The following is a 26763-nucleotide window of genomic DNA, read 5'->3' as shown; positions in this document are numbered from 1 at the left end:
CAGAACTTAGCCTCAAGTTCAAATTTGTGAACATAGTAGAAACTGTATTCATAGAAGCTCATACCGTCTAGTTATGTGTCTCAAAGAGCATTCTTACTTTTAAAATATATAATAAAGATTGTTGAAAAAATTACTCTAAAAGCCATAAGCAAGGACATAAATGAAAGGGTGGGAAAGTACATGTGGTTAATGATGACTAGTTCAGTGTTGGGCTGACTAAAATATAATTAAGCATATATTTCTCATGCTGAACTTATTCAGTTCCTGTGTCTGTCATTCCTACTTATCCTCAAAATCTTACAAAACCTCTTGGATCTAACTTTTAAGGTAAAGATTACAGTAGTTCTTCTATGGTGTGTTTTTTCTCCTTCTTTTATTCTTCAACATGGACTTCTGTAATGAAAAGAAACATAGATCATCCTCCAGTAGATAAGGGTTTCAGTTCCTCAGTCTGATAAAATTCTTTGGAGAAAAATAAGCATTCCAGTTTCTGACTCTGGGTGGGAGACAGAAGGACGAGAACCATGCCATGCTCAATGTCCTCAAGCATGTCAGACATAGTGCAGAACAAGATGTCCCTTCTGCACAGAGGGACACACATGGCAACAGAATTCCTGAGTGCCAGGGAAACCACGTGTTACGAGGCAGCTGGCTATGGGAACCACTGCCACTTTGAGTGGCACGAAACAGAAGCTAAAATCTGACTCATAAAAGGCTTCACATTGCAAATAGTAAAAGGCAGGGTCAGAGCAGCATATCCTCTGAATGAGATGTGCCACTTATTTACAGAACCAGAATCCAGGTGAAAAGAAGTCATCCAGTCTCACTCAAAGTGGAACTAACTACAGAGTCTTATCAAGTTGCTTGGGGCTTTGATTATTTACATATATCTTGAGTATTTTTAATTTATAATTATTCTAAGGTCTCACATCTTTGTGATCTTTGGATTACAAAGTTTTGGACATGGCTGGCCAAGGAGTATTTTGCCAGAGATGATAGTCAGTGTATCAAAATACATACACTGAGTAAAAGATGGCCAGAGAGATGGTTGGTAGTATCACAAATCACAGATCTTTGGCTCTTTCAAAATTGCAAAAGAGGCAATATTTGTAGTGATTTTTTGTTTGATTTTCTTATGTTCAATATGCTATATCCTAAAATAGGAATAATAAGGACCAAAAATCTTGTGTGTAATATTTTGTCCTATTTTACTCTAGATTTCAGAATGCACTCCATCTTCCTTCTTCTCCCTTCCACATTCTGTTTGAAAGCCAAACATTTAGAATTAGTTACACTTAAAAGTGCCATCTCTCTGTTAATAAAAAGGTTAAGTATATTCTACCTTAAGCTTTCCAGGTAGTCCAGTAAGCTGAAAGGCTAGCATTGAGATTGCAAGCAATAAGCAAATAAAGAAGGAAAAACAGATGCTGCTTTTGAGTAAGGAAACTCTGGAAGCTGCTTCCACTTCTGCATTCACTTTTCTCACTGAACATCTCTTTCCAATTGTACCATAATCAGGGACAGAGCATGATGCATGTGTGGCAAACAGGATTCCTGGATGGACTTCTGGTTATACTGGAGATTAGTTTATGCTCTTTTTGTTTAGAAAAGTCCTTCTTGTGGAAGCATCTAAATTTACCTGGTAGCAATTACTGTAGCATGAAGTAAGGACAAAGTAGAGGCCTTGTGGCACTCAAGGAGATGTGGCAGTCAGTCTTTTCATACAGGATTTCTCATACCTATAAAGAATTACCACTGAAGACAAAGATTCTTTTCAGATAATTCAGAAATTAATGTTCCTAAAACTGGAACTGTAACTAAGATATTACCGTCATCAGTACAGATGGGAGGAAAAAGACCAGGGAATTCTTACAGATGGTGGGGTACAGAGGTCTCAAATCCCATTGTACTTGTCTAGAGCAAACTCAGCATTTGCTACAGAGAGGAACTTGAGGAGCTGATATGTCTTGCAGACAGGCACACACACACACACACACACACACACACACACACACACACACACACACACACACGTTGTATGAATTACCCTTGCAGGTTTTTTAATAAAAAAGCTGCCATATGCCTCAGGGGGGTTAAGCTAATGAGAAAATTAGTGAGATTTAGAAAGAAGGGATCATACTTTGAAAGACACCAGAACAGGCCAGGACAGACAAGAAGTGCTTTGGCAGGAGGCCAGGAAGTTGTGTTTTAAAACTGAGCTTCTAAACCATGGTTTAACCAGATAACTTTAACTAGATAATCTTAACTAACTTAACCAGATAATCTTTAACTACCTGCCTCATGTCCATTTGGGGAAAGTTTTAAAAAGCAGCTTATGGGTTGGAAAAAAAAATAACTAAACTGATTTTCCTGCTTTCAGAGAACCTGTTCTTAACCCCAAAATTATTTTGGAACAACTTTTTATTAGAAGGATGCAGGGGGTACAGTATAAGTACCTTTGATACAGAATTTGATCTATTTGCAAATGGAAATATATAGAATTTACACAACAGGATTGATGAGGTATTTGGGGGGCCAGGAGAAAGTGTTCAGAGCTCTCTCTGTGATAGTGACAGAGCTGCCTCATTCCAAGAAAACAAATTCCCTGCAGTGATGCAAGTTTTTAGCCCCTGTTCAGTATCTCTACCAGCCACACAACCTTTATCATTACAGGTCTCTGAGGACTAATGAAGTGCTAGAAAAATACATGATAGCTGTAGACAGTGTAATGAGTTTTTCCTTAGCTTAGCACAAAAGAAACCTAGGAAAATTTCAGAAGTAAACTGAATAATATAAGTAAGTGCTCAGTGAATATCCTCAACATAACACAACAGTTTGTAATTCTTTGTTATGGAGTAAGTGGAGTGGGAACAGTCCTACAGGCTATTGATGTCAACTCAAAAATTTCTCCCAAGGCAGCAGTCAGTATCTAGAAATGAGGCAAGCATAACTGCACACAAGGAAGGTTAATTAATCCAGCATTAGTTGTACAAAGACTAAATCACACTGCAGGGAACAGGCTGTGAGAGTGACAGAACATCTGATAGATTCCTTGCTCATGAGAGGCACTTTGCTAAATTCAGGTTCCCTCTCCAAAATGCTCATGTAATGTTTGAATTTTGTTGTTTATCCCTTGAAAATAATGTTAAATAAAATGTGAGGTGGTAGTTGTCACCAGGGAAGAGAAATCTGCTTAAATTGCTGGCTTTCATATCAGTGACTTGTTGTATGACTCTCAGCAAGTTATTTACTTCTACACTTTTAATAACAACTGGGAATGTTACAAGAATAAACATAGTAGTGACTTTGACACTCTGAGATGTTGCAGTATTGAACATCATGTCAACAGCTTTGAATAAGGAGACTTAAATAGCCCTCCTTGGAAACCAGATTCTGCTGGGAGAAATAGGAATAGAAGTTGAATTAGTCTGAGTGACAAGAATATGTATTTTTAGAGGAGCTCCCCAGAGGGAAGCTTAGCTGTGCCCTGAGTTGTGGGTCACAAGAAATCAACCATACTGGTAACGCATAGCAGAAAAAGGAAGGAAAAGGACCAGGGATGTGACCAGGAAGCTCCAAGAACAAAACCATACCAGAATAGAAACCAAATAGTATCAATACTGGGAGATTTCAGGAAAAACAAAACCATTTCCTCAGATTCGGTTTTACCAGAAGTCATTCCTAGGGTAAAGAGGGTGCTGTCAGCTCCTGAGCTTGTTATTATTTTGGAAGTGCTCAGGACAAGCTCCCTAGTACAAGCAGGAGGCTGTTGGGGAAAAAAAAAGTCTTGGCAGAAAAGGGACCTTTGAGAGAAGGGGTGGGCAGGTGGTGACTGCCCAAATTATCTGTTGGTGAGGCAGCGTTGGATCCACTGTGGGACTGAGGAGACACTACACAAACCCCATGTGCCAGCTGGAGGAAGAGAAAGCATCTGGAAAACAGAAATGGTGCTGCCTGTCTCCTGCAGGCTCAGTGAGTAGTTTGGATAGTCAGGGTCTCCAGTCATGCCTACTCTTTTAAAGCAATGGTGGCAGCTCAAATGACTCTCCCAGCAACTGAGATTTTTGATAAGGATTTACCCGAGGAATTAGGTTGCCATTACATAACTCTCAGCTTTAATTAAAACCAGAGAAAATCAGAAAAACATATTGTCCTGATGTCTTCAAGAATGTTGAAGTCTCTGACCTCTACATGACCTGATGCCATAATGTGTTGCTTTCAAATCTTCTGAAAACCAACTTTGGAACATTTTCTCAAGATTCTGAATAGTATGGTTGACAGTACCAGTAGACAGAAGAGATGGTGAGTTTGGGAGCAGGACAGAGTATTATGTATGTGCCACCACGCAGAAGAGGCCACAGCTGCTGAAACACCATTGAAAGCAGCATGAGTTTACCACACCATGCCCTGCCACGGTGTAACAGCAGTGACAGCTGTGAAGGCAACCTCAAAACTAGTCCATATTAAAGCAGGAGGTCTGGAAATTACTTTTTAGTTTACTTGTGAGTCTTTCCACCTGGAAAATCATCATCATCATCATCATCATCATCATCATCATCATCATCATCATCGTCATCGTCCTCGTCATCGTCATCATCATCATCATGGCTCGGCTTCGCGAACAAAGATTTGAGAAGGGCACTACCCACGCTTGCTGCAAGCGTGCTGGTGGCTAAAAAGGCCGATATGGGATAGGCAGGTCCGGTCACAAAAGGCACAGTGAAACGTCTCCCTAGATGATATTGGCGAGGAACGTTCTTTCTGCGTTGTCTTTTCTCCTCAAGACTGACTCTCCGTGCATTCTCAAAGGAAGCAGCAGCGTCGTGAATGGTGTGTCTCCATGAATCCCGATTGGAGGCCAGAGTGGACCATTGGTGGCAGTCAATATGGCCAAGGCTGAGGTGTTGTTTCAGGGAGTCCTTGTATCTCTTCTTCAGGACTCCTCTCTTGTGGCAGCTGGTGGTGAGTTCACCATAGAGTCTTTCCAGGTTGGGAAAATAATGGCTCAATGAATGGCTTATTAAATGACCCTTTCATGATTTCATGAAAGGGATCTCAGTTATTTATTGCAAAAGTTCCCCTGAAAAAAGATGTGAAATATAGAAGTCCAAGCAGCCACACACATACCTGGGTGTACCAGCACAGAAGACTGGTCTGCATGTCCTGCTTTGCTGGGAGAGGAGTGAAAACTGTAGTGCTCTCTTGGGTCATGATGCTGGGAAGAGTTGTGGGAAGATAAGGTTAACACACCTAGCAAAAAAGGGTATGGGAGAGTGAAAAATCCAAGTCTTCTGGAGTAGTTATGTTCAGCTGCAAGAAAGAAGTGTAGAAAGGAAAAGAAACCAGTGGTACCCGTTTAAATGATCCCAGTTAGCTTTAGGAAAACAGATTGTTTCACTGAAAATATAGGAATCCACGGTAAAAACATTTTGAAAGCTCCAAGAATGCCAGGGAGTTGCATATGTATCATGGTGCTGTGCTGAAATGTAGCAGCATTTCAGCAAATGAGTTGGCATTGTGGAGAGTGGTGCTTCTTCCAGTGTGTACAATGGCAGCACCTATTCTCTTCCAAAAAACTCATAACATATGTTGCTTAAAGTCTCACAGCAAATGGTAGCATGTCAGGGTTTGGCTTTTGGGGTTTTTTTGTTTGTTTATTTTTCTTTTTTTTTTTTAATTTGGTTGTTTCCTTTCTTGGGTTTGTGTTTTTTTTATATTTTTGGTTGATGTTGTTGGTAGGTTTGGTGGGGTTTTGTTTGTTTTGTTGTTGTTGTTGTTTTTAACTTAGGGGTTTTTTTTCTTCTTTTTATGGTGAAAGAACATAGTTAAGCCCTCAGGGGTTTGGACCTGCTGTCTCATGGCTGACCCTAATATCAGAGTAATCTCTAAGCTCCCCTGGACAGCCTACTCCAGTCTTGCTTTCCTGGTGTAAAATGAGGGACTCTGAGAAGGAGAGAGCTAGTAACATCATTTTAGCATGGTCATTTGGTTGCTTCTTGGATCAAGCAGCTTGAGATGCTTCAGAACAACTTAAGTGTATCTTCTCCGTTGGATATATATACATCTCATCTCTGATGTGTATAAGCTCCCTTGGCCTCTGTCCAGGAACATTCACATTTCCTGACTCATGGCAACTGTCCCCCATCTAGTTGTACTTCATTAGCAGCAGCTCAAAAATCAGAGCAGTATTCTACTGTTGCATAAATTTTTCAAAGCAGTAAACAATAAAACACTGCCACAAGCTTTATTACATTTATCTTGGAGTTCAACATCCCAAAGAGACTGCTGCTTATTATTATTTTCTTTAAAGACAATCCAAAAGGATTCTTTAATAAATATTTTCAGGATAACTTAGCGTCTTAAAAGGAAATAATTCTGAAAAGGAAGAATAAATGCTACAAAAGCTACAATAAGCCAATAATTTTTCTTCTAGCTGAGAAACATGGTTATGATTTTTATTGTCATATTAATTTTATTGTTATATCAGAATTTACACAATAAAATGGTAAGGGCATATTTCAAGCTACGGAAGTGGAAAATAATTAATAGGGAAAATTACATTTTATAGAGGTAGTAACACACCTTCTAGTACATCCTATTATAAATAGCTCTTCTTTACTTGCATCTCAAACATTTGGTTTTTAAAAAACATTTTAAAAGCAGTAGCATTAACTGGCTCAAAGGAGCTTAGAAAATAAATGGTCCTTGACTATTACTGAGGTTCATTAAAAGAAATCTCTGTCTGACTCTAAAATCTATTTTGGAGCTACGACTGCTCCACTCCCCTGCTTTTGGCATGATGCAGCTGCTCTTTCTTTAATATTTTTGCTGACAGCTACAGCTGACAGATAACATTTTGGTTCACCCCAACATCAACTCTGTCTCAAGGCTCTATTACTTAGATTGAAAATGTTGCTTTCCTTGTGGCTTTACCTGCATCACAGTGCAACTCTTATCAAACAGGTATCCATACCGGTCACCTGAGATGGAGCAGCAGAACAGGGCTGCAGCAGGTCATTTGCTGGGGGAGCACATCATTCATCTCATGTTTGTTAATGGTGCAGCAACAGCTCCTCTTCTTTCCCTTCAGCTATTCTTCCATGGTTAAGAAACAGGCACTTGAGTCTGGGAATAAAAATACTTTTGCATAAATAGCTCTGCACAATGTCAGTTGATATTTTTCATTTTGCATTAGTTGTCACCTTATATATTTTTTAATTATATTTGTTACCATGGTCAATATAAAAATATTTTATCCATCTTAATATATAATCTCATAGTAGGCAGGCTTTGATTTTTTGGTTCATAGAAGTTTTCATCAATCACTAGATAAAACTGTGGTGATTGATCCACAAAAGGAACTTTTCACAAACACAGGACTGTTTTCCTTCTGGAGAAAACAAGACCAGTTACAGTGCTCCCAGTTCTGTCCCTGAACATCTGAATCTGCAAGAAAGAAGAAGCTGGAGGATACGTTGCAAAAGTAGCCAACCATAAGGCAGAGACACAAAGAGAAAAGTGAGAAGGAAGCATTGCTTAGTTAGTTCTTTAAAGGAAATTTCAGAAAAAAGTAAGTATTATATAGCTGTACTTTTTTTTTTTATTGATGGATTAATTGAAAAAAAAGCTTTGTTATGGTTTTTTTCAGGGTTTGCAGTGAGGCCCATTAGCTTTTGTTTGAAGTAAGTATTTTATTAGACTGCAAAATGCTGTCTTTATTTTCAGGGTCTTCCATTGACATTTAAAGAACAGGAAGACAAGTGGGAGTTTGGAACCATGAAAAAATCCACCAAAACAACCCAGAAAGGAAAAGGTTAGACTACTTTATTGCTACAGTATAGGTATTAAAAACAGTCATCTACTGCCCAGGAAAATACTCTGGCTTTTTCACTCTTTACAGAAAAAAGAAATTGACTTTATATGAAATATTTCAATATTCACTGGAGTAAGAGCTGACACTTGGGAATATCCAAAGCTCCAAACAAAGTCACAGAGTTGTTCTTACTCCCTGTAAGTAATTCACAGGGAGAGTTTTGCCCTGATCAAAAATTTACACATTTTTATTCAAATACCGATTTTATATCATGCATACAATTTGAAAAACAGTTTATTTCTGTGTAGTAAGAACTTAAAACACTCCTGGGCTTTGACAAGGAATTGGAACATGTGGGAAGAAACCACAGAGAAACCATTTTCTCATAATTTTTCTACGGCACTCAGTACCTCTGACTTCTTGTGGTCTTAGTATGAAGAAAAAAAAGATCAGAAATAGCAAAAGGAACTGTTTCTGCACTTCATATATTCCATTTCTGTTTCTTCTTTCTCTGAAACTTCATACCAAATTTGACCCTAATCTGCTTCAGAGTATTCAAACCCATACTTTTAGGCAGTATGAATGGTTTACTAGAAGAAATTGCCCAGCAAAATTTCAGCTGTGGGCTCACAGTCCACAGCTAATTTAACAGTCTAATCAGTGTGCTCTGCTTTGAGGCCTCCTGCAGTGGGGTTCCCAAAGGGTCAAAGCCTTGGCAGCAGGATGGCTGTGTAGCTGTAACACCAAGGACTAAGTGACAAAAGCACATCCCTCAGCCTTTAAAGTTAGTGTGCAGGTGTCATAGCCTTCCTCTGGAGCCCCAGAAAAAGTGATTTAGTGCTGGAGAGTCTTGGTATTAACTTCATATTCCCACTTCTGTGCATAAAGAACCTAAGCAAGCACAAAGCCATCACTGAAAAGAATATCTACCAGTACAAATAAATAATATGGTGTCACTGTACTATGAAGGAAGCAGTGAACTTGGGTTTTCTGTGGGTCGAGAGATGGTACTGGATTATGTAGCATTTGACAGTTCAAGAAACACCTGTGTATGTACTATTGTATTATAATTTGTTCCTTTTGTCTTCTTTAGTACAACTCTCCTTCCACAGGTTTTTCAAGGATGGTGAAAACTTTGCAATTCTGTCATGCCATTTAGTGGAATCATCTGGATTCTATCTCTGAGGAGTAGCATTTCATCTGTGTAACCCCTCAAAACAGTTTCTGTATGGAAACAAGTCTGCCTTAAACAGTTTGCATTAAAACTTCCCTGTAGTTAATGGGTCAAAATTCCCAAGGACATTATTGCACAAAAGTCTGGCAGTGTCAGATTGGTTCATCTTATAAATGCATTGCAGGCAGGAAAACACAAATTGCAGATGTTGTGTTAGTTTTACATATTTTTGGAATGCTGCCAAAATAGGCCATTTGCAGATCAAATAACAAAAAAGGTTTAACAAGTTTGGCTGAAATAATTACAAGAAATGTTTAGAAATTTCTTAGGGCATGTCTGAGAATGTGTTGTCTATGTCAGGTCAACGATCATGATCACATCCTTTTTCCATCTACTCTCTGAAAAACTGTGACATCCACCAAGAATAAGATAGGGAAAGTCAGAAGAGACACTACCTATGATGTTTCAAACAAAAATATATTATTTTATTTATAAAACCTCTGTTTTTATTTTTTGCATCTTTAAAAATTCTTCTTTTAGAATGCAGAAGGGAGAGTATGGATTTGTTGATAAGCAGTCTTATCAACATTAAGTACATTTTGAGTCTCATCAGTTTAATTCTAGAAAGAGATCTAGGTCAACTGCTTCAGTAGCTTTCTCTTATTGTCTTTGTGAGTCCTTCCTTAAAGTCAAGAGAAAACTGGGAAAAATCAAGATGCTCCATTAGGTACTTTTGTGTGGTTGACACAGACTTCTCTGATCTAGAAAATAACCTGGAATTTTGTTAATAGAGACATTTGAAGAATTTTTCTTAGTCTCAAGTTTTCTTGTATTGTTGGCAAAATATAGCTAATCAACTGGGATTTAACAATAGATGAAAATGTGTTGCATAAAAGTGAGCAGATACTAAATGCTGTATTAAAACACTATAATAAAAGTCAGGTATGCCAGTTGATTTATAAATGCAATGTTAGGTTGGGATATATAAGAGAAGACATAGTACAGAGCAAGCTGATAAAAAAAACCCCCTATCTATGTCTGACATTTTTCATTAAAAAATCTGGTCTTGTAGCCCAGTTGTTTACAGCTTTGCCAAATTTGAATTGTTCAGGCTGGGTGTCTGGCTGAGTCTGAATTGTTTTTGGAAGTTTCAGCTAGAATGCTTTAAGCATTTCCAAGAACTAGTTGAGAGAAAATTCCTGTTTGCCATAGTGAAAACAATCCCATCACCATTATACTGAAGAGTTTTAATGTCTCCATGTTCCAGAGTGATCTACTGAAATTCAGCCAGGGAACTGCTCTGTGGCAGCTAATTGACTTTTGCCATCCTTGTGAGAATTATGCCAGGCTAAGAGCCACTGGAAAAATTATTTCACCAAAGATACCAAGATTTGTAGCTCACTTTTCAGAACAGCCCAGTTCCTAAATTCTCTGAATGCTGTCCCAGTTCCTCACATTTCACCAGTTGTGTGTGCCATTTCCAGAGAGCACCTCCATCTCACAGTTACAGGGTTAAGTAATTCTCTTCCTACAGCTACTTCTTCATCTGATGCTACAGCCTATGGCACAAAAAGCAATGAGGAGAAAGTTTTTGTTTTTTCTGTTTCAACAGTAGTTCCTCAGCAGAGCCTGTACCACAGGGAGAAAAATGAGTGGATAGCATGATTACTCTTGCTGCCAGTGAGCAACACTGGCAAGGAATAGCACTGTGACAAGCCCTTTTATGATACTTTTGTACCTGTCTGTCAGGATTTCTTTACCAGTAATAGGTATTATCCATCACCTTTACTATGGAATGGAAATGCTGCCTTCAGGAAGGCAGAGAATAATCAACAATCACACTGACACTTTGCCAGTGTAAATATGCTTTTATTAGGAATTTATCTGGATCTTCAGCTGACTCACATTTGGAACCAGAATTATCTAAGTTCATGTCTCTCTGTAGTCTGAGATATGTCATTGGACTGTTTGACATTCACTATTTCCTGGCAAGGGAGCTGGACTCCTCTCTGGGTCTTAGAGGCCTCCTCAGCTGATCTCCGAGCTGTGAGCTTTAGAACTGTTGATCTTCAATCCCTCCCTTAACAGTTGCAACTCTCTAACCTCACCCCTCTGCATGGCACCATGCTTCCCTGCAAAGCTGTCTTCTTAGTTCTGCCCTTTGGATTTGGACACAGGGCAGGCTTCTAAGGCAATTTGCTCAACCTGCTTTACTCTTGTAGGAACAGCTATGACAGCTGCTGTTCCCATATTTTTACCATGCTCACTGTTCCTCTCTTCTGTGCTGCACTCCCCCTCAGGAATTCATTCCATCTGACTGTGCCATCTGTCTGAGTGCTTCTCACTTGCTTGCCCTCCTTTCAAAAGTCAGGGCTTTGCAGTTCTGCTGTGGTTTTTGTAAAGCAACAACACAAGTTTCCACTTCTCACAGTTTGATCTGTGTTTGAAAGCAATGTGGTAACAGCCACACAGAGAACAGTCAAAAATGTGTGGGTGACACTTTGGCTATGTCTGTTTTCAGAAAATTAGACAATGCTAGTGCTGGTTCTCTGACCCTCAGTCCAGTTGTCACTGGCTGCTCATACCTCCATTATTAAACTTAACCCTTCAAAACAGGTTGACTGTGGGGGGGCTGCCAAGCCCTGGCTAGGCTGGTCCCCAATCAGGGACCATTCTAGGAAGACCAGTAGTTAGTCCATGCCAAAATTTTGACCAAGGCCTAGCACTGTTTAATCTCCTAATTTAGATGTCAAATGATCATGTCATACTCATCTGAACCCATCAAATGCCTGGGATCATCTGAACAATCACATAAAACACTTCTGCATTATAAAGATATACTTTATTGTTATTGAATTAGACTTCTCTAAGATTAAGCTAGACTGACTGCTTTCCAAGCATATTTTGAACTTCCAACACTGCAAAATGCTAACATTGGAAAAGATTTCCCGGCACATGTTTAAATTGATTTTTAGAGTTAGTTCCTTAGGCATTATTGTAGTAAAAGTACTCTGCATGCACTTTTTTGCTTTCTACTGTTCTGCTGCAAATGTCTGTTTCCTTGTTCTCCTTTCATGAGATGAGTACAAAACCAAAACAAATGAAAAACAACAAAAAAAGATGAAAGTGTTTATTATAAGAAAGCTTGGAGACCAGTGTTTCCACCTGAACTGTTGTAATTAATGAGCACAGCAGATGATACTTTGGTCAGCTGAGTCAAAGCTAATAACACTTCATTGGGTCTTCTTAGTTCTTCATGGACAAACAATGCTAGAGCTACAGGCACAAGTGTGCACAGGATTTCACAGGACTATCTCCTTTCCAAAAGGCAACATGTGAGCAAGAAAAAAAATGCCATCAAAAAAGTTTATTTTAACAATATGTGGTTTTTGTTTACGGTCTTTTACTGAACAGCAGTTCAGTGAGTAACACAGAAAACTTATACAGGTAATTCTGAGCTCTGTCGGAAAAAAAAATCTTAAAGTATCAACAACTGAACCATAAACATCCAACAAACCAATGAAAAACTCAAATAACCACTTAGAACCCTTGGTTTCAGCAGAATGGAGCACACATCTTTTATGCTGCGGGGACACTGGGCCTTGCAGGGCTTTCTACTCTGTTCCATGCAGAAGTAGAGCACTGGGATTTGCAGCAGCTTATGCAGTTTGATGCTGGTTGAATTTCTTGACCTTCCTCTCCTGTGAAAGAACACACTGATGGTGCCTTAGAGCTGCAGCAGTTGTTCCTATTGTCCGTGAAGCAGAAACTCAGGAGCAACTTCATCCTGAAGTGATAGCATGAAGCAAAAAGAACACCCTTCTTGCATAACTTTGCAATGCCCCATGTACAATGCATGTTCTGTTAAAATTTCAAATTAATATATCACAATTTTAAAGCACACCAAGAGGACTTTTATCTGCCAAGATGCCTGTTCAAATGCTTCTCCAACAGCTGATGAAATCATCTGACAAAGAGCAAAGCAGAGGTTGCATTCTTTACAGAGCTTTGAGCGATGCATATTTCACCAACTCATCCATGAGAAAAGGATTCTTGAATAAAATGGTTATGTGAAAGAAGAAATCATTTTAAAAATATGCTTATGTGGAATTTTAGTTGTGACATGCACCCTGAACATTGCTAATGATCTCAGATATGAGATTATTCTGCAATTAAGCAGCAACTCAATACACTTTTAAATTGTAGCTCTGGCTCTGAAAACATAATTTATGTTTCCAGTACTTTTATCTTAAATAGTCTTTTTAGCTTTACAAAAATTTGAACACGAATTGTTTAAAAACTTACAACTCCAGCACTAATTCAGTTGTAAAGTTTCTAGGGAACAACAATTACATCAACAAATATTAATCTCTAAATATATGTAAGATTAAGACTCTTGCTTTTCAAGATATTCACCTTGTATTTTAGGTGCTTGAGGCATTGCTGAAAGCTTAAAAACGTTATTGAAAAGAGTGCTATGACATCTGAGCCATGGCATGCAATTTGTTCACATGCTCAGTGACAAGCAGCATTCTTTGCCCTTCTTTCTGTCCATAGGAAGAGTTGATTTTGGATTTAATTTGAGGGTGAGGCAAGGACTTTTGAGATAACATTTTGTAGTTCCCTGGTGCTCTGTTCTTATTTTTAGGACCATTAGTTACTGTTTCGCACGATCAGCTTTTGCACTTGAACTGCTTAGCAATGGCAACAATTTTCTGTGGTTTAAGACTAATGGAAGCCAGTTCCAGAGCACCTGCCAGGAGTTATTATAAATTTTTGTGTACTTCATCTGAGGACACAGTTAGTTTTTGTTGTTGTAGGGTTTGAATTACATTTTTGCTTCTAAAAATAGAAGTGTTTTGTATTTGAACAAAACAGTTCAATAAACCATTCTTGCTAAGATAACAATATGCTTTTCATGTCAGAATTATGGTGGGTAAACAACCCTTCTTCCAAGGTCCCAACCAAGTAGTTTAAAACAGCTAAGCATCAAGTCCTTCAGTTTTAGTTCCATGTCCTGTCATAAGCAATCAGATGAAGAGAGAGAAGTTTACTAAATTAGTAGTAGGCCACTGACCGATTTTCCCAAGCCTTGCAACTTCTCTGTGCCAACCCCTTCAATTCAATCAGATGAAGAGAGCTCCTCAGCATAATTAGTGGCAGCTGGAGACTGCATTTGTGCTCTGCTCTGGACAAGAAAACAAACCAACCAACATGCAAAACAGTGGCTGAAAGCTGCTAGCAGGGAGAGCAAGTACATGGCAGGAATTTGAAACCTCCCCTGAGCACTTGGTGGCTCCATCAATTTTCAATTCAAGAGATTGCTCAAACCCAGTGTGGTTTATTTGGTTAGCAACCATAAGTGAATATTTCTTCTAAGGATTTCTGATGTCTCCTTCCAAGTCATGTTAACTTCTGCATCCACAGGCAAGGCATTCTGCAGATCTGCTGCTCAGTGTGTGAAGAACCATCCCATTCTGTTTGTTGGTGGACATTGCTTCAAAGCCCATGCAAAGGAGAAATAACCAGCAAAAGAGAGCAGGTGCCATAACGTGACAGGAGTATGACTAGTTTTCTAGGAGAACTCTGTGCATTTGAAAGATGTCAACATCACCCACCTTCCTGGCTTCCTACCCAGGCACACCCAGAATGGGAGGCAGTCAGTTCTGGAGCCCTGTGGAGCCCAGCTGCCTGAGCTGTGCAGAAACAAGGAAAGGTAAAGACAGGCACTCCCTGGCTACTGTGATGCACAGAAATGATCTAATAACTCTGGGAGATCCCTGAGATCAGATTTGTCTTTCAGAGAAAATAGATGAAAAAACTGCACGAGAAATTTTTGCCCAGGGCTCTAACTCTAGAATTAGTACCAGAAATTTTTTGTTTCTCACCAGTATTTCAGAAGCTACCAGTCCTTAGGGAGGCTCTACTATACTTAGACCAGTCATAACAAGGACTTAAACCCTACAGTGCTGGAGATGCCTTGGTGAAGCTATCTCTTGTATCAGATAAACAAACATGAACAAAACAATGTGGCCCACTAGGATTTTTCTCAGAATATCTCAGGATTAATAATGTGTCAATTCAGAATCTAATATCAGAAAGTATGTAACTTTTCTTCTGAATATTGATAAAGTTTCCTCTTAAAAATAGCAAGGACATTTCCCTCATGTAAGAGAAAATGTTTCAGGACATTAGTCTTCTAAAAACTCATTGGTCTCCATTTATTCATGACCAGTTTTTTTCTGAAGGAGTTCAAAGTATGTGAACAGTTTCTGTTAAAATCAAGAATTAGTTTTTCTTGAGGTAAAAGTAGCAGTTTAAGGAGCAAATAAGACTGTTTTGATTTATATGTGTCATGGAGACTACTGAGATAAATCAGGAACTTGAAAAATGAATCTCTCTTCTGATTAAATCCTTAATCTTATATAATGGTGTCATGGATTAACCACAGCTGGAAACTCAGCCTCACACAGCCACTCCCTCCCCACTGGTGGGACGAGGGAGAGAATTGGAAGAATAAAAGTGAGAAAACTTATTAGATAAAGACTTGAGAGAAAGACAATTTAATAGGTAAAGCAAAAGATGCACATGAAGGGAAAGCAAAGCCAGGAATTCATTCAACACTTCCCACTGGAAGGCCAGTGTTCAGCTATTCCCAGGAAAGCAGTGCTCCACTATGGGTAACAGAGAAGACAAATAGCATCACTCCAGATGTCCACCCCCCTTTCCTTCTTCCTCTCCCAGCTTTACATGCTGAGCATAACACCATAGGTAGGGTATTACCCTTTGCTAGTTGGGGTAACCTGTCCCAGCTGTGCCTCCTCCCAATTCCTTGTGCACCCCCAACCTCCTTGCTGGTAGGGTGGCAGGGGGAGCAGAAAAGGCCTTTACTCTGTGTAAGCCCTGCTCAGCAATACTGAAAACATCCCTGTGTTACCAACACTGTTTCCAGTGCAAATCCAAACCACAGTCCCATGGCAGTCACTGTGAAAAAAAATTAACTCTACCTCAGCCAAAACCAGCACAAATGGGAATAGAAGCAGAGGCTATGATGAAAATCACTAGCAGTGTTAGGGTCAAAAGTGAAACTGTGATTGCTTAGTTGAGAGAAAAAAAGATGTAAAAAGGCATCAAGGAAGGATGTTGAATAAGAAGAGGCTAGAGAAGATGGGTAAGTGGATGGTAGATGCTCCTTCACAATACATGAGTGAATGTGCATATGACAAAAGTAGAAAAAAAGAAGAAATGCATGCAACGTTATGTAGACAGACTCATATGTAAACAGGCTCTTGATTTTCACCATCTTTGGTTAAAGACAGAAGCTAAGAATGCTTTCAAAAGAATTTTTATACAAGGTAAGATGTTAGAAATCAGTAATTCAGGTGCTCAGCCATCCATTACCTGATGACAATGGAGAAATATTTTCTGTTCTATTGGATCCCTTCTTCCTGTGCATCTAATGCTGAATCTAAAGAGCTGAAATCAGCATTGTTCACAAGAAACTGGTGAGAGACTTTTGGCTGGCAAGATCGTGAATTGCTAATAAAACCAGCAAAACTGATGCTGGGTTTTATAAGGCCACGGGTGAGAGCAATCTGATTATGACACTATTAATTACTTTAAGATATAATATTATAGTAATTTTTGGGACATCTTAATAGTAAAATTTGCCTACACTGCTAGTACACTTTATATGAAGATAGCATGCTGGTATTTCCACAAAAATTTCAGACAGGAGCTACAGGAAAGTGAATATGTGTGTAATACCACCATGGCTGTAGTTTGGTCCCATTTGGGGGGAGGCTCTGTGTCTATGTGTATGGGTGTACATTAGGAAGAAATACTTGTTGTAAATTATTCTTTTTAATGTAAATATTTTGCTGGTTTTGGTGAAAGTAGATTTTTTTCTAAACTCTTCCTTTTTATATCCAAGAAATTTTCTGTTTTGTAGAAGTTAATGGGTTTTTACTTCAAGCTCAGCATAAGCAATCTTTTAAGCATGAAAAAAATTAGGTATCTCTGAAACCAGACGGCTCTGTTTTTTAAAGTCTTTCTTCTCTTGTGTACAACCCATGCTAAAACCAACATAAATTAGAAACAATCATAATTCTGTTCCTTTGGCTATATCTTTTGGATACCCTCCAACATAAAATGCATTAGCAGAAAAATGTTCCTGTCCTCAATTAATTTATAGCTTAGAGCAGAATACCAGAAATAACCATTGAACTTGAGCTGCAAAGGTTTTGAAGCCATGGGTAGAATATTTTCTAAAAAATGTAATAAAGCTAAACAGTGCTGGTTGACAAGTAGAACTAATTATCAATAAATGAAGGAATTTCAGTGATGGACAACTCAATGTAAAAGATGCTTATTTTGTAATATATTTGAGTTCTATTGAATTTACTGTCATTGTGGGAGAAAAAATTATTTAAATTTTATCCCTACCCTGAAATAATACCCTTACTAAACTGAATTATTTGCTTGGGGGTGTTTATTTGTTTTGTTTTTAAATAGCTTGAAGCATATAAAGTATGCTGCCATTTCTTGTTTTGAAGCATGCATAGTTGAGGCTTACAGAATCTACATGATATACTATAGCTTCATATGGGAACACAGGACTGGAAAGGACCTAATGGGTCATCAAATGTAATGTCATAATATTGCAGGAATCACGTTTTATAATCCTCTTCATAAACTGATCAAGTTCCACTGTGAGTCAGTTTGGATTTTTGCTGCTGTTACTCCACCAAGAAAGTTCCCAAATCTCATTCCTCCAGGTGAACAAAGATTAATTTCTGGCCAACCTGTGCTGTTGAGTTCCCTTGCCAACATTGTCATTTAATTTAAATGGCTCTCCCATCTCCCTGATGTTTGCCTCTGTGATATATTTATACACAGCAACTGGATCCCTTAACAGCCTTTATTTTGCCAAGCTAAACAAGTCAAGCTCTTCATTCTGTCTTCTCATATGATAGGCTCTCCTTTCCCCTGGTCATCCCAGAAGTCCATCTTTGTACCTGAACAAGTCTGAGGTAATGTGCTACAAATGACAAAGTGCAACAGTCTTGTATAAGAGCATAATAAAAGAAACCATAGCAAACAGAGTAATAATTTCATGCTTGCAAGGATGTGCTGTGCCAAATATTTAGGAGGTTGAGTAAAGGTTTTGAAATCTTCTAAGGGGATCTTTATTAGAAATAATGTGGGGGTTTTTCTCCAAAGATGTTGTTTAAAATTGCAGTATGAAAAGTTTTAGGGTTTTAATAAAAAGCTGGGAATCAATGAAAATTATTATTTGGTTGAGACCTTCAGCATACACAGTATGCAGTTTATTAGATTTGTGATAGTAACCATTGAAGAAATGGGTCTGGCATATCAAAAGTTTGACAATTATGACTGAGAAAATTTCTATGAACACTATATAGTATATGATGAACCTTTTCTGGAGAAGCCACAATTCCTTTCACATGTTGCTCTAAAGAAGTTTCAGTTACAGGCTTTGGGGGGCTGCTGGCATCAGCTCCGCAGAGTGCTCCTCTCAGTCTGAGCCAATGGAGAGCTAAAGAGAATGTAGGTACAACTGATCCAACCACCTCCCAGGACCATGGAGAAAAGGATGTTTGGTCAAATCCAGTATTCCCTGCTCTTTTGTGTCATAGCTTCTTGGAAAACTCCAGGAAACTTCTGACTGCCAGCTGTTAAGACTGTGACAGAAATCTTTCTGAACTTCTAATCCTGACTGAGTTGATAGTTCAATCAACTTTCAAGGGAAGCTTCAGACAGACACATTTTCCAAGTAATGCTGAGCTCAACATCCCAGTGCTTGGGTGCAGGATCACTGGAGAGTATGATACCTCTCTAAGTGTGAAGGAGAGACATTTATGGGAGCATTTCTTTCTCTACAATCCTTCTTTTCTCAGGAATAAACATGCTGATTTCTTTTTATCTTTTCTCTGCCCTGTAGCATAAGGTAAAAGACCTTTTGTAATATACTGTAAGGAAAGGGAAGCACAAAGTTAAGCTACTACATGCACATACAAAGAACAGTGAAAACAAACAGCTTTTAAAATACAAACAATTTCTTAAGCAAGAGCAAAGGGGAATCTAAATGGTGATTGCAAGCAGTTAAATGAAAAATTAAGGAAATAAGTGTCAGCATGGGTGACTGCTCCCTGGGGATTGGGAGCAGGAGGAATTCCCATGGGAACTAGAAGGCAGAGGGCAGCCCCAGCCCTGGGCATCAGGCCCTTTCCTGGAGATAGGCTGAGCCTGGGGTAGGCTGGGAGCCAGGCTTGGTGGGGCCCACAGGCAGGCAGGGCAGGGCTGGAGACCAGCTGTGCTTTTGTGATCCTGGAGCAGGGGCTAGTGGCCCCAGGGGAGCTGACATGGGGTCCTGGGTTCTCAGGGCACTGATAATAAATTAAATGGAACTGTAACAAACATTTCTGATGAAAACAATCATAGTCAAATAGTTGATTTCATAGTGGAAGCTGTTGCATGCTGCCTGCCCCTATGGTAGCCTGTGGGAATGCTCCTTCATGCATCCCACAGGGTTATCCAGTGATGCTTGACAAAATTAGCTTTATTTTGTGGCCTATGCTGACTATCTGTGCATAGCCAGATCTTTACAGTGCCCAGCCAGACTGTCTGCCCAGAGGGACTTGCCTTTTGTTTTACCATCCCCAGTGTGGCAGCTGGGGCTTGGAGCTACAAGAGACTGAAACGCAGCTTCAAGAGCTCTTTGCTTTCCCTGGCTATTCCTTCAAGGATCCTGGGAACTATGGCTTGTAGGTCAATGGGAATATAGGGACTTTCACTGACCTCTTGAGTTAGGGTATCTTGGCAAACTTGCCAAAGAAAACTTCAGCTTTCCTTCTGCTGAGTTTTTTTTCTGATGCATGGTGTATTGGGGGAAAGGGGGCATGTGTATGTGAATGAGGAAGGATGAGAGGCTTTCTCCAAAACAAATCTACGGAGAATCAATAGCTTTGTATTACTGTGCTGAGGGCAACAAACAAAAATTACTCTATTTAGTGCATGTGATAAAACTCTCAGCAACTGGCAAGAAAAATAGAACCCAAGAGGCATCCTGCTGTGCAAAGAGCTGTGATATTATTGTAGCTTTCTTGGGTGATGTGGCTAGTGAGGCAAAGCTGCAATCAAAACTGCTTCCTTCATTAGCCTAACACGTGGTTAGGAGCATTTTGAGGTACCTATGTGATGTCTGTGAGCGAAATAACAGCTTTATTCAACTCAGCAGCAAAATCCCATGGGCTTTTTAGAACAACACAATGTTGTATAATAGAGAGTATTTTAATTAATACAATGCTGTTCATCCTGACTCTTTCTATTGCTCATCATATTTACTGTGGCATCACTTAATTAAAATGAAGAAGAAATGTATAGGCATAAATATTATCTCAAGGTATTTTAAAGTTTAATAAAGAAAAAGCTTTTCCACAGAGTGTAAAGCATTCACATTATCCTGCTGCTTGGTAAAACATCAGAGAATTGAAATTACTCGAGTCCTATCTGTGTTCCAGGATGTCTCTTCTTGAGAAGATTTAAGTGTAGCTGTTACACTTGTAAAACTACTTTAAACAGTACATAGTGAAGAGAAAGTATCCTTAAGGGTCTATTTTTAAACCGTATCTTCTGGGAACAAGGTTTCTGCAAATCATGAATAACGTCACTTTTTTTTTTTTGCATTCGACTTTGCAGATTTTAATCTCATTTAAACTGATGAAAATCTGATGAAAATATCTTTGAACTCAGAAGAGTAAAGGCAAGTGAGGTCAGAATTTGACCCGCTAAGCCTTGGTCCACCCTTTTTGTATCTTAATTAGTATGCACTGGTTGACAGAAAACTCTTCTTTGTTTCTTATATTGTGTGAATTGCACTGAAAATTCAGCTCTTCATTGCGAAAATATGACTAATTTTCTTTTGTTAGGTCTAGATAGTTGCATATTCTCTTTTAAAGACAGTAGTCTTGATCCTTCCTCCATTCAAATTAGTGAGAAGACTTTTACTGAATTTTTTTGAAGGACAAACTTTTTATAGGGCAAAGAATTAATTTCTGTAAATCCCAATTTTCTCCAAGAACTAGCTACTCAGGACTGAAGTTCCCTAAACAAATTTTTTAGAATGTTAAAATATTTATCAATAAAATAACCTTCTTCTAAATCTAAACTTTCCCTAATGTTTTTGCACTAATTTAACTTTGATTACAGCTGGCTAAGATTTCATTGCTAGGTCCATCCTTATGTTGTTCATAATGCAATAAATCTTTTTCTTTCAATTCAGAGCAAGGAAAAAAAATATACAGATACCAAGCTGACATTTACTATTTTGCAAGAATTGACATGCAATTTGTTAAGAAATAATGGATAAATGTGTAGTACACTGTTCTCACTGGTATTAACTGGCACTGTAGCAGTCCTGCTTTATTCCTTAAATGGTAGTGTTCCTTGTATGACTGTATTGTTATTAGGAGAACTATATAAATTATTTAAATAACAGTCAGTTTGTAGTGTTGAACAAAATTGTTACTGTTTTCTTTAAAAAGATCACAGCTTCCCAGAATACTATGTACTCCTTGCCAAGAAAAGACCTCCATGGTCTCACAGCCCCAAGAATCTCTGTGGCACCGCCAGTCCTGCCACTGAGCCTGTCTGGACATGTTTCCATGCCAGCTGTCTCTGAAGTGCATTTGACCTACAAAACTTTGTTTACACCATTTTCATACTGCTCAGTCAAGAAGGTCAGGGCAGGGTTCAGGGAATCCACAATGTGGATTCAAATTCTGTTTGCTTATGCAAACTAGTGAAATGAGTGAATGAGCTTTTATCAACATGACAGCCTGCCTCCCTCCAGCATTATGGCTTTGTTCCCCATGTGCCCTGCAACATTCCCAGATTTCCAGAAGTAAAGTTCCTAGTTCCCTGCTTGTCTGCCATACCGCCATGGGATTTGGAGTTGTCACCATGTCCTCAGCCTTCCTTTGTTCTGTGGGCTGTGAAAGAAACTGGCCTATAGCTCTTGCTGTTCTGTGGGTTGCCCAGCTTGGCCAGCCAAGGGAGTCATGCATTCCCACAGAGCAGGTAAAACTCTACAGCCTGCATTGTCACTAGTACATGGACCAAGCTGGACACGTTTCTTCTCTGCTGTCATTTTGTCATGTCATTGTATTGTATGTATTCTACAGAACTGCTCTACTCAATGAGGAACCCAGCATATACCTACCTGCTTTTTTCTTCCCTTGTTACGGCTCCTTTTTTGGGGATGGAGTGTGTTACTTGGTGTGGATTGCTAGATTAAAGTAGAAAGCTGCAACTTGTGGTACCAGCACTTTGAAGGCAATGGAAGTATGAGGTTGGTATACTGTCTCATACCTGCAAACATACTGCCTAGTGTATTCTGGATTCTTCAGGTCACTGTGCTCTGTCATGGCTTTGGAAACACAGGAATAAAGTCAATGGGAGTTTCTAAATTAAAAAAAAAAAGTATTTTCAAGTTACTTTAAGTCTGGAAGTCTGTGTTTTCTAGCTGGCCTGCTGTCTGGCTGGCAGAACAAGCAGAACGTGCTGCTTCTCTCTTTGTTCCTGGCATGTAGCCCCTGAGCCTTATCTTTTCTCTAGGAAGCAGCAGGGACCCCAGGCAGCCTCAGGTGGGAGCAGCAGAGTGATGGCACAGAGACACCTCTACCCTCGACTCCCTCCTCCCCCTTCTGGACCTAGATTCTAGCGAAGCCCCTGCCCTGGAAGCATCCCTCGACACAGGTATTACTCCCCACCACGGGCTGTTCTGCTGACACACAGGGGCTTTGAGGTGGAGCCATGTTCCTAAACAAATAACATTCAGGAGATGCCGTTGTGATAGCATGGCTGGAAGGCAAGTCTTGAGCTTCCTGCAGATGTCAGCTCCAGGAGACAATTAAAATTACTTATGTCATCTCTTGCCTTTCAAAGTCTCTTCTGAATTGCAGAGCTCTCAAAGCCCTCGGGGACTGTTGAGGATTCCCAAGGACATCCTCAATGCACACATTATTTTCTCTGAAATATTTTAGCATGAGTTAAAAATGAGCATCTTGAGTTAACAACTTAGTGTAATGAGGAACTCTTCAGCAGGCACCATGGACTTTTATGACCATACTGGGTGTCTCACAATATTTTTATTGGATTTTGACTGTCTTTTAAAAGCCCCGTTGCTAGTATCACACTGGTTATATTGTATTTGCAGTTTTAAAATGCCTCACAGTGCTGGATCATACTTTGAAATTGTGAACCCAGCTCAAAAACTGGAAGGCAAACACTAGTTGATTTTATAAAAATTTCACAACTCAAGGCCAATATTTTAAAATGTCTGACTCATTTGGAAAACTCGGGATTGTCTGTATCAATTATGGCCCCAGTTGATCTATCTCAACAGTCAGAAAGCAACTCCATTTGTAGTCAAGGATTGCAAACACAATCTTCCTGGAACTGAAAGTTGTACATTGTGCAATTTTTATGGCTTGTATAGCTTTTCTATTTTTAGTTGGTTGAAACCTGCAATACATAACATAATCCTCCTTAAATTGTCATTTGTAATGCTAATTGCATTAACAGCAGAAATTATTTGCTTTCTTAAAAATTTCTAGTTACTGTTTCACCTAACAATGTTACACAAACAAAACTGCATTTTTCTCTGATACAAAGTTGATGTGACTACAAACTACTAATGATGCTCTTCTAGTTATGGACTTCAAAAAACCAACTTAAAACTCCCACAGTATTTTCTTTTATTCTTTTAAAAATATGCATGTTGTTATGAAGTCTAATAACTTTTCCATTACTTCAGCAAATCGTTTATTTAATATTTGCCTTTATAGATATTTGGAAAAGTTTCTCTATGGTTTGAGAAAATCTAATACAATTGCACTTTTCAGCTTTTTTGAAGATAGAATGAGAGAAACAATTCTGGGCTTTTTACTTTCTAGAAATTCATCTTCAAGGTATAAGAGATCAGTCAGTAACAAGTATTTGCATAGAACTCTCCAGCATTGTTCTTGCTTAAATAATGTCATTTATTTGGCTACCTGCAGAAGTTGTTTGCACAACATTGCATCATATTCTGGCTGAGCAGAGGGCAGGGAAGCTGAGTCTGCTGCTGTGACTTAGCTTCCTAGTTTGTGACTTTTCTGCCATAATGCCAAGTGTTGTTGACAACATTTTTATTTTCTAGGCTTTTCTATCCCTTTAATTCTCCTCATTTATCTTTAACACATATGCTTATTTCAACAAGTCTGAGGTTTATCGAATCCTTGGTTGCTGCACCCACAGGGTGCGGCCAGGTGAATTCTCGTGCCTGAAAATCCAGTGCTACAGCCAAGCCATCCTGCAACACTGGCATATGCTGCTGAACAATTTTCCATGCAAGCTTTTGTCTTTTCTTCATGGCAAAAAGTAAAAACAGTATCAGTAAGTATAATTAGAATAAAGATTTTTTTTGCAAACATGACAGTTACCTTAGGTCAAGCACATGGCATCTTCCCAGCTGTGCAGAGTTTCTCTAAATATGGCCATTTCATAGTAGGGTGATTTGGAAGTCCTAGAATTGATTCACAAACTGTTGACTGATTTTATTTAAAAAAAAAAATTATGACAGTTTTCTGGCAGGCAGTCAGTGATGTTGCACAGAATTAATTGAAAAGATTTAGTAGAGTACCAAATTTTGGAATTTACTTTGATTAAATGAGTTACACAACCTATTATGGAGGTATAGGGCATATATATTGCTCAAGTTACATTTCATTTAGCAGTGTTTAAAGATAAAAGCTATCCTTAATTAATAAGAGCAAGGAAATATTTATTCAACGTGAGGACTTTGTTCTGAATTTCTGAAGGCCTTGGGAAGTATTTTCAATATGTATACAGTGGATGCTCAGCCATTTCATTTGGGCTTGCATTTTCGGGACAGCTGTGCTTACCAGTTGGCTACTGGGTGCTCTGGAGAGCTGCCCTTTAACTTCCAGCTGGACAGGTCTGGAAAAAACTTCATCTCTGAAATTCCTGCAGTCCACATGTGGACAAATTCAGATAAGGAAAAGCTCTTATCTGTGGGCTATGCAGTGAATACTGAGAAGAAAGCAATGGTACTGAAAGCTCACTTACACACTTTCACTAGGGATAGAAACTTGAGTGAGGTTTATTCTTACTGGGAGTAAGACAGCAAGTGAAATGTGAAATGAAAATACTCTCTATTACATCTTGTTTCTCAAGATAACTAAGTATATATATATATTTATAAGTAACAAGTGGTGAATCTGCTTCCTCACAGGAGGAATACTAGCTAATCTTCCTTTTCCCAAACCACAGCTTCGTCTTGCTTGGTGCCGGTGGAGCCAAGATGAGACAGACCTGCCAGCAGCAACTGCACCAGGTCCTTGCCAAGGCCCTGAGTCCACCACACATGCACAGCAGAAGCAGTCCAAAGTAATTTCTCAGTCACCTAAACTTCCTTGAAGGCAGCTGAAAAGTATTAAAGGAAACAAATAAGAAATGCTGAGACATTACATAACTGTTTTTCACTAAATAAAGAAAAACAATAATGTGTTTATTTATATGCTGCTTTCTTACCTGGTTTCCTACCTGATTTACCAATCATATACCATCTGTATCTTTTAAATTTGTATTCCATGACCCACTAATGCCTTAATATTTAGAGACACTCACTGAGATCCATATTGCTTTTCTGTCATACACCTCCACATACAAAATAGGAACTGGAAAATTTTATGATTAATTTTTTCAGATTTACCTTGCTTATAAAAAATTATTCTCTAGTTTCACTTGCTCCAACTAAAGGAAGCTAATATAGATCCATTACTTATTGCTGTTTCTTAACTTGTTTTGTACAATTATGGCCGAATTCCTGACACTCTTCCTTCCAAGAAAGAAAGTTCAGAATGAGCAGTTGTGACTGGAGAGTCAAATATGCTCATTTTCCAGTTAGGGAGCTCCATGTGGGTGAGCTTTTGACTCTTCAGTAGCTTTTAGAAATACTGGGTCCTCTGCCCCTCTCAGCAGAGGTCTGTATGCTGAAACTTTGTAGAAAAACCATCCCCAGCCACTTGAGTTTGTGACTTCACTAACACAATGTTGGCAGGGTTGGTTGTAGTAGGGACTGTGAGGGGTGGACCCAATCCCACAGTCTCTGTCATATCCAGACATTTTCTGTCAAGTGTTTCACCGCGTCAGATGCTGATAATGAGGTGCCAAATACCTGGTATTGCCTTCCCACCCATCAGCAAAATTGGCCTTTGTGATGATGCATTTCTGGGTCCAGTGCCCTTTATCCGTGTGCTCACTGATGTCCCTAAATTAAGGGCACAGCCTCTTCAGAGAGGTCAGTGGTGGTTCAAAGGGGCAAAACTGAGACCTCCTGGCACGTCCCAGGGTCAGAGTGCAGTGGTGTCCTCTCACACGGAAGCTGGAGCAACACCACTCTCTACGCAGCATCCTTCTCTATGGAAAGAAAATCAGGGTATGCATTTTCTGATAGACAAAAGCCACGGTGGGCTTTAGCCATGGTCACTGGAGTTGCATAACTGAGGACGAGGACAGACCTGAAATCTTACCATAGCCTCAGAGAGCTCAGGCTCCATTTGAAAGACACTGCAGATTATGGATGAAACCTAAACTCCTATCTCAGTCACAGAAGTGAAATACTTAAAGCTGAACAGTGTGAATTTATGCCAGTGTAGACAATTTTAACTTCATGTAGGCTTGTAAAACA

At 39.1% G+C, this 26763-nt stretch overlaps 1 protein-coding gene across 5 annotated transcripts in view; it reads left to right on the top strand.

The window, feature by feature from the left end:
- Positions 1-26763, top strand: part of FILIP1 (filamin A interacting protein 1) — a 105837-nt gene that overhangs the window by 5902 nt on the left and 73172 nt on the right. For 3 of the 5 annotated variants that reach the window (XM_071548626.1, XM_071548630.1, XM_071548625.1), the window contains exon 2: positions 22626-22766. The exons of 1 other annotated variant lie outside the window; for it this stretch is intronic. The gene's annotated coding sequence lies outside the window, so the exon portion shown is untranslated. Of the gene's footprint in view, positions 1-7725; positions 7814-22625; positions 22767-26763 lie in introns of all 5 variants that reach the window. One more of the 5 variants, XM_071548628.1, reaches the window with a different exon arrangement.

The sequence above is a fragment of the Pithys albifrons genome, chromosome 2 (assembly GCF_047495875.1).
Source record: "Pithys albifrons albifrons isolate INPA30051 chromosome 2, PitAlb_v1, whole genome shotgun sequence".
NCBI lineage: Eukaryota > Metazoa > Chordata > Aves > Passeriformes > Thamnophilidae > Pithys > Pithys albifrons.
This window is presented reverse-complemented; position numbering and strand designations above follow the sequence as displayed.